At 44.9% G+C, this 17,500-nt stretch overlaps 2 protein-coding genes and 2 pseudogenes across 2 annotated transcripts in view; 1 reads left to right on the forward strand and 3 right to left on the reverse strand.

The window, feature by feature from the left end:
- LOC147030504 (THAP domain-containing protein 2-like) overlaps positions 1–17,500 on the forward strand; it is a 344,307-nt gene that overhangs the window by 60,063 nt on the left and 266,744 nt on the right. The window lies entirely within an intron of this gene.
- LOC147030505 (uncharacterized) overlaps positions 1–17,500 on the reverse strand; it is a 36,923-nt gene that overhangs the window by 16,952 nt on the left and 2,471 nt on the right. The window lies entirely within an intron of this gene.
- LOC147030506 (uncharacterized) lies at positions 8,994–10,210 on the reverse strand (annotated as a pseudogene).
- Positions 12,059–13,590, reverse strand: LOC147030507 (uncharacterized; annotated as a pseudogene).

Here is a 17,500-nt window from a genome sequence, read left to right on the forward strand (position 1 = left end):
TTTGGAGACAAAGTGAGAGAGGCAAGATTGAGATGGTTTGGACATGTGCACAGGAGGGAAGCGGAGTATATCGGGCGAAAGATGTTGAAGATGGAGCCACCAGGCAGGAAGAGAAGAGGAAGGCCAAAGAAGAGGTTCATGGATACGGTGAGGGCGGACATGCGGGTGGTTGGAGTGTCAATGGAAGATGTGGAGGATAGATCGAAATGGAGACGGTTGATCCGCTGTGGCGACCCCTAACGGGAGCAAGCCAAAAGAGGAAGAAGATATATATATATATACACACACATCTCTACATGTATGGCAGCCATTCCATTCCAGTGTCTGTTGAATGCCAACACAGGCACACCTCATTCTACCTCGTGAGGTACTGATTAGGTGATCACCTGAACCGAATCTTATTCAACAAGAAAAGTATAAAAACCACTGCTGTGATCATCACTATCCTCTTGCAATAGGACCAGCTTGATGGCAAAAACAGTGCTCGTAGTACCTCAAAAGTAATTGGAATCAAAAAATAACTATTGACCATGCAAAAAGAGAAGTTTTGAGTGAGGAAAAGAAGGGTTCAATTCTGGCTTTACTGGCAGAGGGTGAAAACACTTTACACTGACCATGATGACCGCCAACTCATTTGAATGTCACTCAACAACCGTAGGATGACATCAAGTGATATACAAAAAGAATGGCAAACAGCAGCTGGGGCGAAGTGCACGGCGAGGACGGTTCGAAACAGGCTCCTAGGGGCAGGGCTGAAGTCGTGCAAAGCTAGAAAAAAGCCCTTGATCAATGAGAAGGAAAGAAGAGCCAGGCTCAGGTTTGCAAAAGACCATAAGGATTGGACCGTAAAGGACTGGAGTAAGGTCATCTTCTCTGATGACATTTCTCCCAAATTCCGATTAAAATCAGATTACGAAACCAGACAGTACATGCTCTAATGTCTCTCTTCAACCACACTTGATACATTCTACTGACTCAGCCAATTTCCATTTTGCCAGATTCACCGCAGTTGGCATCTGGTCACACATTGATTTAAGTGCAATGATTAGTCACTGTGGCTCCATCTTCCACAACGATGCCCAGCTCACCTTCTTCTGCACAACCATCTCCCATGCTGTTCATGCTCCTTTCTGAGGTTGACTTATAGCTTTAACCGTTCTTCTCTCCTCTTCAGGTCATGTGGTCATGTGGTCAGGTCAGGTTCGATCTGTGACCTGCTACAGGTACCATGTAAACCTGTACTAACCTGTTCCATGGTCGGGTTGTCGGCGACTAAACCGTCTCCCCCACCAGGTTTTCTGGTGAGGAGGGTGTTTGGACATGGACACCCAGCAGGATTAAAAACAAAACCTGTCAAAGGGCGGAGGAGCTCCTTGTGAGCCAACGCCCATCCATATCTAGTGCCCAACTGTGTCTGCGGACGTCCTCCTGCAGTTGGGTCACTTCTTATTAGGAGGTTGGTGGCAGGATTTGCACTCCGGCCACCGTAAAACCCTTCATTCCGCAAAACGCAAAAACGCAAAAAAATCTGAAAACCCACTCCGTGGGAGTACCTCCTGTGCAGCTTCCCTTCGCAGGGCAGCTCACGGGATGACGGGATTGGGGCAAAGCCTTCGGGACCCCCAATCTTTGATGATAGGAGGGAAACCACGGGGTAACATCCCTGGGTCAGATTGCGGGAGAGTGTGTCGGAGTGGTGCTGAGGTGTCGTCCACCAGACGGCGGTCTCCTTGGGTTAACCTGAGGCGGTCCCTTCGGGTGGGTGCCTGGAATGTCCTATCCCTAAGAGAGGATGATCACCTGTCTCTGTTATCATCTGAGCTCAAGCGTTTGGACATCGGGATTGCAGCTCTCTCTGAGGTTCGGAGACCGGATTGCGGCGAGATAATGGTGGGTGGTTACACCTACTATTGGTCTGGTCGCTCTGATGGTTACCATACCCAAGGAGTTGCTGTAGCTGTGTCCAATAAGCTGACCCCAATGATAATTGAGGTAACACCGATCAACGAGCGTATTATGAGATTAAGGATTCGTCACTCCTTAGGTGTCATTTCCCTGGTCTCTGTTTATGCTCCGACTGAGGCGAGTGATCTCACCGTGAAGGATGCATTCTACGCCACACTCGAGTCTGTGGTTGATCAGTGCCCCAGACGAGATACACTTCTAGTCTTGGGGGATTTCAATGCATCGACTGGAACTGATAGGGACGGTTATGAGGTGTGTGTTGGTCCCCATGGGTCAGGAACTATGAACCAGAATGGCACTAAGTTCCTTGACTTTGCAAGAAGTCATGGACTTAGGGTGGCTGGTTCATGGTTTCAGCGCCCACAAGCTCATCGCTGGACTTGGTATTCCAACGCTGGCGGTGTGGCAAACGAGATTGACCATGTCCTCATTGACGGTCGTTGGAGGATGATCCAGAACTGCAGGTCTACCGGAGTGCTCAGTTCCTCAATACTGACCACAGGCTTGTTGTAGCAACTCTAAAGCTGCACCTTAAATCCTGGAGAATGGTACCATCCCAGCCGAGGCTGGATGTTGCCAAGCTCAGGGATGAGAGAGTAGCTGAGGAGTTTGCGAACAGGCTGAGTGGACACTTGGGGGGTCTGGGTGCTTTGAGGGGTCCTGAAGAGTTGTGGAGCGCCTTCAAGACCACCGTCCTTGATGTTGCCGGTGGATGCCTTGGAGCTCACCGCAGGGCAAAGAAGAATTTTGTCTCTCAAGGGACACTGGATACCATTGACCAGAGTCGCAGGGCCAGGCTGAATGGCAGAGCTGAGCTGTTCAGGGAGCTGAGGCGTAAAACTGTACGTGCACTGAGGGTGGACAAGGAGGCCTATGTGCGAGGAATCTGTGAGGGGGTAGAGCATCACCTGTGGACAGGTGATTCTCGTCCCGCTTACAGGGGAATTCGCGCATTACGTTCATCCAAGCCCATCCCTCGGAGCATTACAGTTCGAGCAGAGAGTGGGAGGCTCTTGACAAAGGAGTCTGAAGTGAAGGCCCGCTGGGCCGGTTACTTTGAGCGATTGTACCAGGCTGATCCCCCAGCTGTCGAGTTGGACGTCAACGGTGTTACAATCCCTGTTGCTGACCCTCGAATCAACTGTGGTCCACCTTCGCTTGTGGAAACACGGGCTGCGGTGAACCAGTTGAAACGGGGCAAAGCTCCAGGGATCTGTGGCATCCATGCCGAACTTCTCAAGGCTGGTGGAAATGCTGCACTCGTGTCGTTGCATGCAGTTTTGTGCTCTGCCTGGAACACAGGCATCATCCCAACTGACTGGAAGAGGGGCCTTGTTGTCCCTCACTGGAAAGGGAAGGGTGATCGCCAAGACTGCAACAACTACTGAGGGGTGACGCTGCTCTCAGTGCCGGGCAAGGTCTTTGCTCGGATAATTCTCGATAGGGTTCGCCACCATCTGCTTGAGCACCAGCATCCAGAGCAGTCAGGCTTTACACCAAAGAGGTCAACGATTGACCGTATCCTTGCACTTCGTGTCCTCACCGAACGCAGACGAGAGTTTTGGCAGGGGCTGCTTGCAGCTTATGTTGATCTCTGTAAAGCGTTCGATTCAGTGAATCGGGATGTCCTCTGGAGGATTCTTGGTCTTCGTGGGGTGCCACCAAAACTGATCGATCTGATGTCTGAACTCTACTCTGGTACTGAGAGTGCTGTGAAGTGTGGTGGTACCATCTCTGACTTATTTCCAGTTGTTACTGGAGTTCGTCAGGGATGTGTACTTGCCCCCACACTTTTCAGCACTTGTATAGACTTGATTCTAGGGAGGATGTCGGAGAGATCAAGTTGCGGTGCGTCATTTGGGAATGTCAAGATCTCGGACCTTGACTTTGCAGATGATGCAGTCATCTTTGCGGAGACTTTAGACATCCTCTTGGGGGCCCTCGAGGTGCTGAATGAGGAGTCGGAGCCGTTGGGATTACGGGTTTCTTGGGTCAAAACTAAGATCCAGGCTTTCGGTGACATCTTGGATGCTGCTGTCCTGTCTGTGTCTCTTTGTGGTGAGGATGTTGAGGTCGTGGAGAGATTCACTTACCTTGGCAGTGATATTCATGTCTCTGCTGGCTGCGAGTCAGAGGTCAATAGACATCTGGGTCGGGCCTGGGGAGTCATGGATTCACTGGATCATGGGGTGTGGCGCTGCCGGTACCTGTGCGGGAGGACGAAAGTCCGAGTCTTCAGGTCCTTGGTACTTCCAGTCTTGCTCTATGGGTGCGAGACTTGGACTCTGACCAAGGATCTGAGACGGAGACTTAATTCCTTTGGTACCAGGTCTCTTCGGAGAATCCTTGGCTATCGCTGGTCGGATTTTGTGTCCAACGAGCGGTTGCTGAGAGAGACTCGGATGAGATTTGTTACCTGCATAGTCCGTGAGCGTCAGTTGCGGCTGTATGGACATGTGGCTCGTTTTCCTGACTCTGATCCTGCTCACCAGATTCTCTCAGCGAGGGAGTCTCATGAGTGGAGGAGGCCAGTGGGTCGACCACGTGCCTCATGGTTGCAACAGGTTGACCATCGTCTCAAGGAGATGGGGATGGGCCTGGCATCTGCCTGGGGATGGCCAGACGGAGGCCCCTGGAGTACCGGCGGAAAGTGGACGCAGCGACGTGCTGTTCTGGCACATGCTCCCATACCTGACCTGACCTCTCCTCTTCCATACATTTAATCTCTTCGATAACCATCTCTCGTCTCCCACCTGCACTCACTTGTGGCCACCGTTTCTGTTTTTTTCCAACCAAATCCTTTCCTATCTTTCTGCACTACCCCCAATGATTTCCTTCATTTGTAACCTACTTTCCGCATCTTCAACCATCCTCTGAACATCCCACTTCGTTCCCGTTCTTATCTTTGGCTCCAGTTCACTGCTCACTAGGTCTTTTGAATCTCGAAGCAACATTTGGAATCTGGTTTTCCCAATCTCATATTCTTCAGCTCGTGACTTAAATGGCAGCTTTATCTTTGAACTTCTGCTGTATAACACCAAACGAGCTAACATTTTTGGCAAACCCAACCATTTCCGCATGGATGAATTGACCATCTTCTCCATCTTCTCCACTCTTGTTAGAGCAATCTCATATATTTGGAGAAGCCATAAGACATGAGGCAACAACCCAAATTGGTAGCACCATATTTTCTACCTCCCTGGCAAGCCACAACCATCAATTGTCGACAGACTCTGCACAAGTTGCTTCTGCACCTGCATTCCTCGATGCCTATCCGTTAATGGTTGTGCATACCATCTGCCAAGACTCTTAACTGGCTGTTCATTCAATGGAGGGATTCTATCCCCAGCCATCACAAAATGAACCTCTTTCACTTTACCTTCCTTCATGTAAAGACTCCTGCTCTTCTTTGGTTTAAATTCCATCCGGCTCCATTTTATGAGCTCCTCTAATTGCTTCAACAACATTTTACCTGCTTCCAACTCAGGAGACAGAATGGTGATGTCGTCCATAAAGGCCCTTTTGGTGGCTGTGGTTTTTCCCCACCTCGAACTACACCAGTTGATACTCCTTTTGTCCCACGAAGAATTACTTCCAGCGCCATAACAAACAGCAACAGTGAAATCACACACCCCATTGGTATGCCTTCTTCAAGTTCTTGCCAATGGTTGTGTACTTCAGTGTAGAAAAAAGCAAAAAAAAAAACCATTGCAATATTCGACAATCACGTCCCTCACTTTGTTGGGGACCCAGAAAAAATCCAATGCTTTGGCAATCAGGTGATGCTGCACTGAACCATATGCATTTGCCAGGTCCAGTCATATAACATAAAGACCCTTTTTCTCTTGTCTTGCATATCGGATCATGTCCCAGATCATCACCACATGCTCGAGACACCCCGGAAAGCCTGGCACACCTGCTTTTTGTACAGATGTATCAATGCATTCATTATTTACCACAAAGTTGAACAGTCTTCTCGCTAATATACCAAAAAAAGATCTTACCTTCCACATTCAATAAAGATATTGAATGAAACTGATATATCTCCTTCGAGTCCTCTTCTTTGGGGATATAAATCCCATTTGCCAAACACCAACATTCTGGTAGAAGCTGTTTCCTCCAAACAACTCTGAGCAGCGACCACAATACTCGTAACAGCCTTGTACACTTCTTATACACCTTGTATGAGATCCCATTCAGACCAGGGACACTCTTAATTCTAGCTTTCCGCACAACCTCTTGGATTTCTTGCCAACGAAAGTCCAAGAGGTCAAAAGTAACTCCTGGCTCTGGTTGGCGGTCAAAGCCCCCAAGGTATGGCAGGTCCACTGATCTGAGCGGGTTGCTATAAGTCTTCCTCAAATGTTCCTCCAGCTCTGCTTGCGGTGCCAAAATGGTCCCTGAGCTACAACTTTGAAACAGATCCCTAACAAATCCAAAGGGATTCCTCAGGAATGCTTCTCTCTTCTTTCTCCGTTCCTTTCTTTTCTGTCCAATCCTCTCCTTTCTTCCCAACACCCGAATTGCTTCCGAATATCCTCCATTAATAGTAACAGGCCAGGTTTCTCTTGTTCACTTGCCATCTTATACCTTTGCTTATGGTGTCTCTGCTGGGTTCTCAACTCACCCTACTTGACTTGCCGCTGATTTGCCTGTTTCATCCTCTGTCCAGAAGCCTTCTTCTCTTCACTGAAATGATCAAGACTCATTGCATGTACAAGTGTGCAGAGAGATTCCAGCTTTGCTTCCACCTCACCTTTAAGGTTAATCTTGGACAGATCTTCATCATTCATTCTTAGTCATCTGATACGTTCTTTGGTGATCTTCATACTTGGTGCTGGACGTGACTGAGCACAGGTGTTCAGAGCGTGGTGGTATTTCGCCTGGCTCTGCACTTCCTGATACGCCTTACGTTCTACCTCACATTGCAGACTGTGCTGCTCGTCTTGTCGGCACCCCATTTTGGTCTGGTGAATCTTTAAACCTGTTGCATGCTTACATGTCTTTTCCGCAACGGCATGTCCTGTACTGAGACAAATCATCCGCATTTCTATCTCGTTGCCTTTTCCGGTCTGCGTCATTCCATAAAGTCATTCTGGTGGGCTCATCATTCTCCCCCCCCCCCCTCTCGGTGAGCCCTGAGGGTATCTTTCTCTTTGACATCTGGTAGGAAGATGCAGGGTGTGCCCTAAAAGAGCACTAGCAAAGAGGGCTGCTAACCCTCTTGCCCCCATGCCGTCTGTCCGGCTTTCAGCATCTCTCTGGTTGTCACCGTCTTTCCGGTAGCCAGCTGTCTTTCCAGCAGTAAGACGATCTCTCCCAATAGTCCATTTTAATCAGAACAGGACATACAGTGTCAGGACACTGCTTGATGTAGCTCTCCTCAGCTGGAACCCATGTATCATCACTGTTTCGGGGCCTACTCCAGTACAGCTCCTCGTGGGCGGCCCCAGCAGTGCAGTACATGCACCGACCATAATGGTCCCTGAGCTACAACTTTGAAACAGATCCCAAACAAATCCATCTTTCTGTCAAATCCAACACACACACATGGATTAATGTAACCGTCCAGACCCGTGACAATCTCTCTCCTCTCTTCCTCTCTTCCTCTCTTCCTCTCTTCCTCTCTTCCTCTCTTCCTCTCTTTCTCTCTCTCTCTCTCTCTCTCTCTCTCTCTCTCTCTCTCTCTCTCTCTCTCTCTCTCTCTCTCTCTCTCTCTCTCTCTCTCTCTTTCTCTCTTTCTCTCTTTCTCTCTTTCTCTCTTTCTCTCTTTCTCTCTTTCTCTCTTTCTCTCTTTCTCTCTCTCTTCTCTCTTCTCTCTTCTCTCTCCTCTCTCCTCTATCCTCTCTCCTCTCTCCTCTCTCCTCTCTCCTCTCTCCTCTCTCCTCTCTCCTCTCTCCTCTCTCCTCTCTCCTCTCTCCTCTCTCCTCTCTCCTCTCTCCTCTCTCCTCTCTCCTCTCTCCTCTCTCCTCTCTCCTCTCTCCTCTCTCCTCTCTCTCTTTCTTCTTCTTCTTTTTCTTCTTCTTCTTTCGGCTGCTCCCGTTAGGGGTCGCCACAGCGGATCATCCGTTATGATCCGCATAATGATTTGGCACAGGTTTTACGCCGGATGCCCTTCCTGACGCAACCCTGGTCGCCTCTTATGACACAGAAATATGGTACACCTATTCTAACCGGGGCATACACCGGGCCCAGTACACTGGTACTCACTTTGCCGACCTCGGAAGGATGACAGGCTGAGTCAACCTCCTGGTGTGTATTAATTCAAGTGGCCAACGGGGCTTGAACTCAGGACCTTTTGGATCCCAAGCCGCTACCCTAACCACTACGCCAACACCAGGCTTCTCTCTCCATATATATATATATATATATATATATATATATATATATATATATATATATATATATATATATATATATATATATATATATCAAAAAATTTAATAATTCTGGCTGCCAGGCCATGTCTGATCAGGTTGAAATTTAAGACATATATTCCCCATTGATACTAGATCATAATTGTGCAGTTTCACATCGATGGATTAAGCGGTTCAAGAGAAAGATTTTAATTTTTTTTAATGATTTTCGCTTCATCCAATATGGCTGCCAGGCCATGTGACATCAATTATTTGTGAATAACCTGGCATCCCCAAGGCTTGGGGAACGTTTGTCTGAAGTTTCTCCTCGATCTGTGCAGCCATTCTGGAGAAGAAGATTTTTTTATAGGTTTCAGGGTAAATCCATTATGGCTGCCAAACCATGTGACCGATGACGTCGCATGTGTGAAGCTTTTGTTCCTCATGGATAATCGGTCTTGCATGTAAAGTTTCACCTCGATCTCTTCAGCCACTTCAGCGAAGATTTTTGAATGATTTAAAAAAACAAAATGGCTGCCGAATCACGCACCCGATGATGTCATCAAAAATTTTATTCCTGTGGAACATTTTATCCCGAATCGTGCAGGATCCACAGGTTAGAATTGCCAATAAAAAGGGTTGGACTTGACATGACCTACTATTTTTGCATGTATTTTTTTATAGTGGGTTAGACTCTAAGGTAAGATGAATAACTGGTCTGCTCTGCTGGAACCATTGCGAAAAAAAAAATTGTGGGCATATTTGTACATGTACCTCATTTATTGCAAAAACGTGAAACTGTATACAGCTACTCGTACTACAGTTACTCATTTGATCGGAAGTGCTGTTACAGCTGAAGTGCATCAATTGAACACATCAACTGTTGAATATATCGCATAGATAGATGGAATGGTTAGGTAACAGCCTATAGATTAGTAGTCAATCACTGTCACTGGCCCTCAGCTCAGCTCTTGAACATTTGTTTGGGTGTCCGGTGCAAAGGCATGCAATGACGCACTTCACATTGGCTCGTGCACAGTAGCAGACTCAAAGACACTTAGTTTTCTTGCAGCAGCAGAATTTTGTCTGGTTGAATTCCCTTGGCTTGGATTCCTTAAGCATCATGGTTGCAACCAGCCTGCCATTGACTATATGTCTGCCAAACTCCTTGGCAGTTTGGTATGTTGGCTGAGACAGATGTGCTTGTTTGCACACAGCCATCTGATGCAAACTGCGGAGAAGGTGGAGCTGGAAAGCAACTTCCATAGGTGGGAGTTACCACATGTCTCCTTTCACGGTGGCAAACAGGTGAGCACACAGTGCATCAAATGTGCCATCAAATTCACTTTGACCATACAATGACATGAAGTAGTGCCTCGCTGAAGTGATGGCATCCTCCTTGACATCAAGACTTTCACCAGGCTCACTGTACCTGGCAAGTGGCAAAAGCTGTTGAATGTTCTTTATGACAGCTTTGTAACCCTCTTTTTCCTTATAGGGATAACTCACGGTGTCACATCCTGTCAGGATGTAGGTGCTGAGGAGGATGGATGCCAGTTCTGGAGCATGGACATAATACTTCACTGCAAAAGATGCAACGATCTCATGACTTGGCAGAAAGGTATTCATTTTGTGCACCGAGAGCTCCTTCAGGCCAGCAATACATGTACTGTGGTAAATGCACATCATGATCACATCTCTGTCGTTTGCCATGACTACAACCCATCTGTGGTGGAGGTATTGCACACAGTATGCAATGTGAGCAAACATGCATGTATCCACTAACTCATGCTTCTCAAAGGAGAGTTCTGGAAGTTCTATTTGACAGTCTGAGTCAACAGGACTTTGCGACCAGGATTGTGGAAGACACCACCTAGAATAAGCGTATAACATGGTTAAAGTGATTTGTGCTGAGCTACCCATGCTTGACCCAGATAGTTCAGGAGGTTTGCTTTATTTAGTCAGCTTTGTATGAAGCCTTTCCATTCAGGAATGGTGAGGGTGTCATGAGGCCCATATTCTTTTATCTTGCCTGGGCGTGTCTTCCCAAGAGATGACTTTATGGCAACCAAAAAGTCAGACTTGTTTCCTTTTTGCATTGCACAGCATTGATCAAAGTTAGGATCTGGTTCAAAGAGAGATGCAGGACAATGAGTCAATTCGTGACTGAAAACCTCCATCTTCTTCTTTTCATCCAAGTCTTGCATAAAGTACAGGTTTTGGACAACTGCACTTTCTTATTCATAGATCTGCTTTGCCTTAAGTGCTGGAGATAGTAAATTCTGTGATTTGGCCTCAAATGTTGCGAGTTTTACAGGGATGACCTTTTGGCTGTTTGTTTCACATGCTTTGGCCAATGCTGCCAACCCCTTTTCTCTTGCACTCACCAGGTCTTGTGATACAGATTTTTGGCCCGTAGAGATGTTCAATAATTCATGGCCTTCATATAAGAATGGGTTGATAATTTGGTTGTTAATAATGGGTGTTATTTTCTTCACACTGTCTGCCTCCTTTGTTGCTCGACTGCTAGAATCTTCATGGTGCTTGGTTCCGCACTGGTCCAAGTGTGCCATGGACTTTGTCTGCTCTGACACTGCAGTCAGAAGTGGGAGAGCAGGCAGGTATTTCTCCATTGCTGCTGGTTTCTGGCTGAAACCAATAAAAAGCTTTGTCTTGGCATCACGATTGTAGGTGTTCTCCCGTGCCATATCAGTCCACAGACCATTGAACGTTCCAGATTTTTGACGTACGGTGAACTTTCCATCTCTAAATGCAGTAGCAATGTTCGGTGCCAATGCGGAGAGCCCCCTCATGGCTTCAAGGTAGTGAGGCAGGCATGATCTTTTAGTGCCCAGCAGCAACAAGGTAAGGCAACATTTTTTTTTTTCCACTTCAGCTAGATGTACCTCCCAGAGGTCTGCCCATTCAGCATGGATGTATTGCTTCAGGATCATCAACATGTCCATGTACATCAGCCAGAACTTGACAGTGGTAATGTACATGTCTTATCAAACTCTTCCATCAAACATTCAACCTTCAGTGGTTCCGTTGCATCAAAGTGAGCAGATGCTGCCTTCTCTTCATCTTTGTCTAACAGGGCACCAAAGAGTAGCTGGACACTAGATACAAGCATTGACATGCAGTCAAGATCCATCCTTTGATCCATTAGCCATTTCACAAAAGCTTTCCAGTGCTAAGTGAAGATCACTGCATGCACCATGCTCTGTGCCCTCAGCATCACGTAGTAATTCTTACTGGACATGATCTTGTTTGCTGTTCCATGGAGACATACTTGGGCTTCCACCAGGATTTATTCGATGCCAGTGGCCTGCATCAAATGACCGATGACACCCAGGAAGTTCTGGGCCACGTAAAAGCTGCCCCTGCATACAATGAGTTTTGCATATGTCTGTGGCTTCTTCTTCTACAGACCCAATGTAATTTCATAGATTGCCTGGTCACAGGTGATGATCCTGAATTCTTACCCCATTTTCCTTGACACACTCATACATTATGCTATAGATTTCTCAATCACGTCTGGGTGCGTGGGTGACTGTGGGAAGAAAGGACCATGTCCTTTCTTCTTGATGACTGTTGCAGGGGTATTATCTGGGATGAAGAATTCATGGAATGTACTCCACGTTGGAGCAGTGGAGTTCAGTTCCACTCTCTCCAGCAGAATAGCCAAACATGAATGCATTTGGTGCCACACGGTGCTCAGCCTGACAAGGGGATCAGACAGGCCATCAGGCTGCTTGAACTTCGTATCAACTCTGACGAGAGAAAGCGACTTCTTTGACGATCTTTGAGACTCAGGTTGCTTTCCGTCAGATGGGATTGTTGAGTTTTGAGTGTAGCCTTGTGTGTTTTCAGCAGGGGTACACTCGCCATGGGTGTCACATCTTCATCCTCATCCTTGTACTGATATATGATGTGAGTCGTACCATGTAGCGTTCGGCCTTCATTTGTGTATTCGTGGAAATCCAAGTTGTCAAATGCAAACTGGGCAAGTCAACCTGCTTTCAAGTTGGTTGGTATGAAGACCCCATCCTCAGCAGTCCGTGCATCAACTTCATCTGCCATGGTTGATATGTATTGCTGTGCATCCTGATAGCTAATGCTGTCTCTAAATCGATTCAATAGGCTCACTGTTTGCTTGCTTCTGGTCTTTTTGAGTATATGCATTGCTGCCCCCACATGTTTGGGTGTTGGAATGCCTGCAACAGCTGAACAGACATATTGGGCAAGGTTGAAGACTTGAAAATGCTGCTTAGGGTTGAGGGGAACTCGTCACCCTTCTACTACATCTGGGGTTGCATCGGTTACCAGCCATGCCATGTGATTATACAGGTTGTTACTAACTCGTTGTGATGCCTTTTTGTGTGAGATCTCCATTTGTGGTGATGAAGTAAGTCTTGATAGATTTGAAGTGTCTTCATGTCCACAATAACTTCCAGGGGTCTGCTGCATCTCACGAGTGGAAAATAAACACCCATATCATTTCTGGCTTCTTTGAAGGATTTAACTGCCTGTTTCTCTATCTTGCCTTGTTCTTTGATCTCCATTTGGATACTTCGGGCTGAGTGATAAGAAAAGGCTTTAATATCCATGGTGTCTTTGAGTGGCAGTTCCTCATCACTTTCTTCGGCATACTCTGCCTCATCAACTGTTTGCTTCAGTTGCTTTAGCTTTGCCATTAGACTTCCAACGCTGAGATTGGATGAACACACAAGACTCGAACTTCCCTTCTGTGGAACAACCATGATTCGACACCCATTGTCAACTTTATAATGATTTTGCAGATGTACTACCAGGGCCTGAGATTGGTTAGATGTAGCATTTTTCACTCCATGGGCTGTTAGGTAGTGACGGAATTGGTCCTGTAATGCAGTGATAAAGAATACACTGCCATCTCTGAAAAGGAGCTCATCGATGTGTGAAATAAGTTGTCATTGCAGCATTGAATGGACTCTTGTTGCCTGTGCTACTCTCGTCACATCTTGCTCTCATTAAGTATGAGGACATAAGAACATGGTGGTATCAAAAGTCACCCGCTACCTTGTCAACACACTGATTACCATACCCTTGAAGTTTGAATTGCATTGGATGATCATTCAGTTCATTTGCTTTTTTCCATATTGACCTTTGGCGATCCACAGTTGAAATGAGTAGATGTCTGTATCCATTTGTGGAGCACTTTCTTCCACAAATGAAGCACTTTGATTTGTATTTTACACTTGATGTTGAAGCCCTTCTTGTGGGAGCACATAAATGTTCAGTAGAACCAGATTAGTCTGCTGATTAAGTGCTTTCCATCTTTGCAAGCTGGCTTTTCTTCTGGTGTACTGTTTTTGTGGTTAGTGTAATTGGACCGACATAAAGGATGGAACACGGGATTCCTCGCCATAAAATCAGCCTGAATTTCTAGATCATTCTCAAAGCTGAATGAGACTTCATCCTGCCTGTTCTTAAAGGTACACACAAGTGCAGGATAACCTTAATTGGTCAGTTTATGCATTTGGCCACTTCCTGCTCCCTTCTGGCATATCAGGCAAATTGCATAGTTTGTATTGGGACGATATCTCTTTTGTGACTTTTTATTGTGAACACAGACTCCATATTCAAGTCTTCAACAGTCTTTAATGTTAATTTTCAAGTCTTCATGCTCTGAAAAACGTTTAAAAAAAGCCTATTAAACCATGAAGAAAAAACAAGTAAATATAAACAATGAAGTAAAGGCAAAAACTATGAAAAAAAAAATGTCAAAAATTGGTGCGTGGTTTAGGATTTAAATAATTTCAAATCAGTTTTCAGAGTTTTTTTATTTAATGATTTAATCTTGTCCATGAGTGCCTTCTGCTGGTCTGGCATGCGTACAATGATAGCTATCAACACCTACAAAAGTTACAGAACAAAATAACATTTTCCACATTTATAACAAAAACCAGGTGAGGCACATGCACAAATATGCCCATAATTATTAAATTTTTGCAATAGTTCTGGCAGTGCAGACAAGTTATTCATCTTACCTGAGAGTATAACTCAAACAAAAAAAAGTGAAGGAAGCCATGTCAGGTTCTCTCAAATTTTGGGTGCCTGGATACTGGATGAGAGGTGACCCTCAAAAATTTTCATACTGATCAGATGTAGTGTTCTTCATATTGGTTCACGAGTCAGTAAGTGACCACTATATTCGTTATGGGTGTGTGTCTGTCTGTCTGTCCCGAGCATAGCTCCATGGGTTTTGATCCGATCCTGATAAAATTTGGGTGGGAGGTTTATATCATGATCTTGTTGTGTTTTCCTGAGAATGGGCATGCTGCACCCATTATGGGTGGAGCCACGCCCAAAAAACGTGTTTTTAGGGGGTATCCAATTTCAAGTTACATCTTCTCCGAGGGGGTTTGTCGAATCTGGCAGGGGTTTTGGTATTTGGTTAGCCAAATGGCACCTGCATCGCCCCACAGAGCTCGATTTTTCATTTTCGTCCCAAGGTCAAGGTCACAGGGTCACGAACTTAGAAAATGTCAAAAAAAATAATAAATTGGGCCTCAAGCTCCTCGGGTTTTCAACTTTTTCGAATGAAAGTTGGTATGCAAGTAGTGCTCTTCGAGTACTACAACTTTCATCGTTTACGTTTTTCCCGATTCCCCCCAGTTTGCCCATGGCGTCCCCTCGAAGGTCAAAAAATAAAAAAGCCGAACCGTGTACATTGCTCGTGAACCATCGCCATCTCCAGACTTGTGCAATTTTTAAGTCATAACGAAGGTACGTACCTATGATGTCATTTTAATAAAATCACACTTATTCCACATTAGGAGTACTGGCCACGTGCCAAGTTTCAATTTTTTCCTTGGTGCGGTTTCAGAGATACAGAGGTCCAAAGTTTTTCTGTTTTTCCAACATGGCTGCCACACCACGTGACCGATGACATAATAATTATCAATAAAACATTCAACATGAGTAGTCGCTCCTTTGGTGAAAATTTTGTGTCAATCTGACAAGCAGTTGCGGAGAGAATCACGAAAGTTCATTGTTGTTGACCTTTGTCCTATGTTGTCCTTTTGGTCTATGTTGACCTCAAAAATAATTGACGAGTTGAATTCAGTGACCTGAAATGTAAATCCTCTCCAAATTTCAAGTCAATTGGATAAAAATTGAAGATTTTAGAAAATTTCACCCAAATTTACCTTTTGGCCTATGTTTTCCTCAAAATTAATCGGTGGTTGAATTCACTGACCTGATATAAAAATGCTCTTCAAATTTCAAGTTGATTGGATTAACATTGATGATTTTAGACATTTGGCCGATGCTGACCTTTTGGTTTATGTTGACCTTTTTGCCGATGGTAACCACAAATATAATAGGTGGTTGAATTCAGTGACCTGATATGTAAATCCATTCCAAATTTTAACTCAATTGGATGAAAATTGAGGATTTAGAAAATTTGGCCCAAATTGACCTTTTGGCCTGTTTACCTCAAAATTAATAGGTGTTTGAATTCAGCGACCTGACATGAAAATTCTCTTAAAATTTCAAGTTCTAAAATTAAATCCAAGTGCTGTTCAAATTTCAGGTTAATTGGATTAAAATTGAGGATTTTCTAAATTTGGCCTATGTTGACCTTTTGGTCTATATTGACCTTTTGGCCTATGTTTACCTCAAAATTAATAGGTGGTTGAATTTGGTGACCTGATGTGGAAATGCTCTTCAAATTTCAAATCAATCGGATGAAAATTGAGGATTTTAGAAAATCTGGCCCAATTTGGCACAAATTGCCCTTTTGGCCTAAGTTGATCTAAAAATTAATAGGTGGTTGAATTCATTGACCTGACGTGCAAATGATATTCAAATTTCAAGTCAATCGGAAGAAAATTGACAATTTTGGAACAATTTAAAAATTTGGCCTATTTTGGGTTGACCTTTTGGCCTTTGACCTTTTGACCTATGATAACTTCAAAAGTAATAGGTGGTTGAAGTCATTGATCAGATTTGCAAATAATGTTCAAATTTCAAGTCAATCGGATGAAATTTGAGGATTTTAGAAAATTTGGCTCAAATTGGTCTGTTGGCCTATGTAGACCTTTTCGGTCGACCAAATTTTACGAAACTTCAATGCGCGACCATCGCAGGGTCGGTGACGTTAATCTCTGAAAAATTCAGAATGATCCGTTGAAAGGTTTGGGCTAGAGGCGAGCGGATAGACAAACAAATACACCAAAAAACAGAGGCAATCAACATACCTGTCAAAAAAAAATTATTTTTTTTGCCAAGTAATAACAAAATCGACTAACCAATAAACTTGAACAATCTTCGATTTTGCAAATAACAAATAGACAAACAAGTGGAACCCAAATGCAATATCCTCCCCTTCAGCGAGAGTTAAAATCCATAGGTATTTATGTTCTTCTCCATTAAATATTTTCTGGGTTATCCACACCTTCCAGTGGTTCCCAGCTTTTCTTATCCAGCCGCTACCAGGTGAGCGCCCAGGGGTGTTACCCCTATTTTTAGCTTAAACCTGAAACGTAGATCTGAGGTGCTTATGGCATAGCGCGTTGTTCGTCCGTCCGTCCGTCCACAAATACTTGCTCTGAAACCACACAGACAATTTCGATGAAACTCTGCCACAACCTTCATCACCGATGACGTACCAAAGATTGTTCACAAAATTAAAAAAAAAAATAATTGTGGTCTGAGGGGATCTGCAGAGGGAGTTTTTGTGGGGTTGTTGCCCCTCCCCCCAAAGAGGTATTTGCATTCTTCTCAGCACACAATTCTGATGAAACTTGACTACAACCTTCTTCAGCCGTGAAGTACCAAAGTTTGTTCACAACAGTAAAGAAATTGGGGTCTAAGGAGGTCTAAGGGGGATTTGCCCCCAAAATAGGTATTTGCTTTCTTCTGAAAAAACACACACAATTTTAATGAAACTTGACCACTACCTTCATCACCCATCATGTACTAAAGTTTGTCCACAATATTTCAAATATTTGGGTTTAAGGGGATTTATGGGGGTTGCCCTCAAATATTAGTATTTGATCTCTTCTCAGAAACTACACCCACAATTTTGATGAAACTTGGCCACAACCTTCATCACCCGTGATGTACCAAAGTTTGTACATGCTATTTAAAAAATCATGGTCTAAGGGGGGTTATGGGGGGGTTGCCTCCCAATA

Source organism: Eptatretus burgeri, chromosome 3 (assembly GCF_056783735.1).
Source record: "Eptatretus burgeri isolate ZD-2024b chromosome 3, Ebu_testis_v1, whole genome shotgun sequence".
Lineage (NCBI taxonomy): Eukaryota > Metazoa > Chordata > Myxini > Myxiniformes > Myxinidae > Eptatretus > Eptatretus burgeri.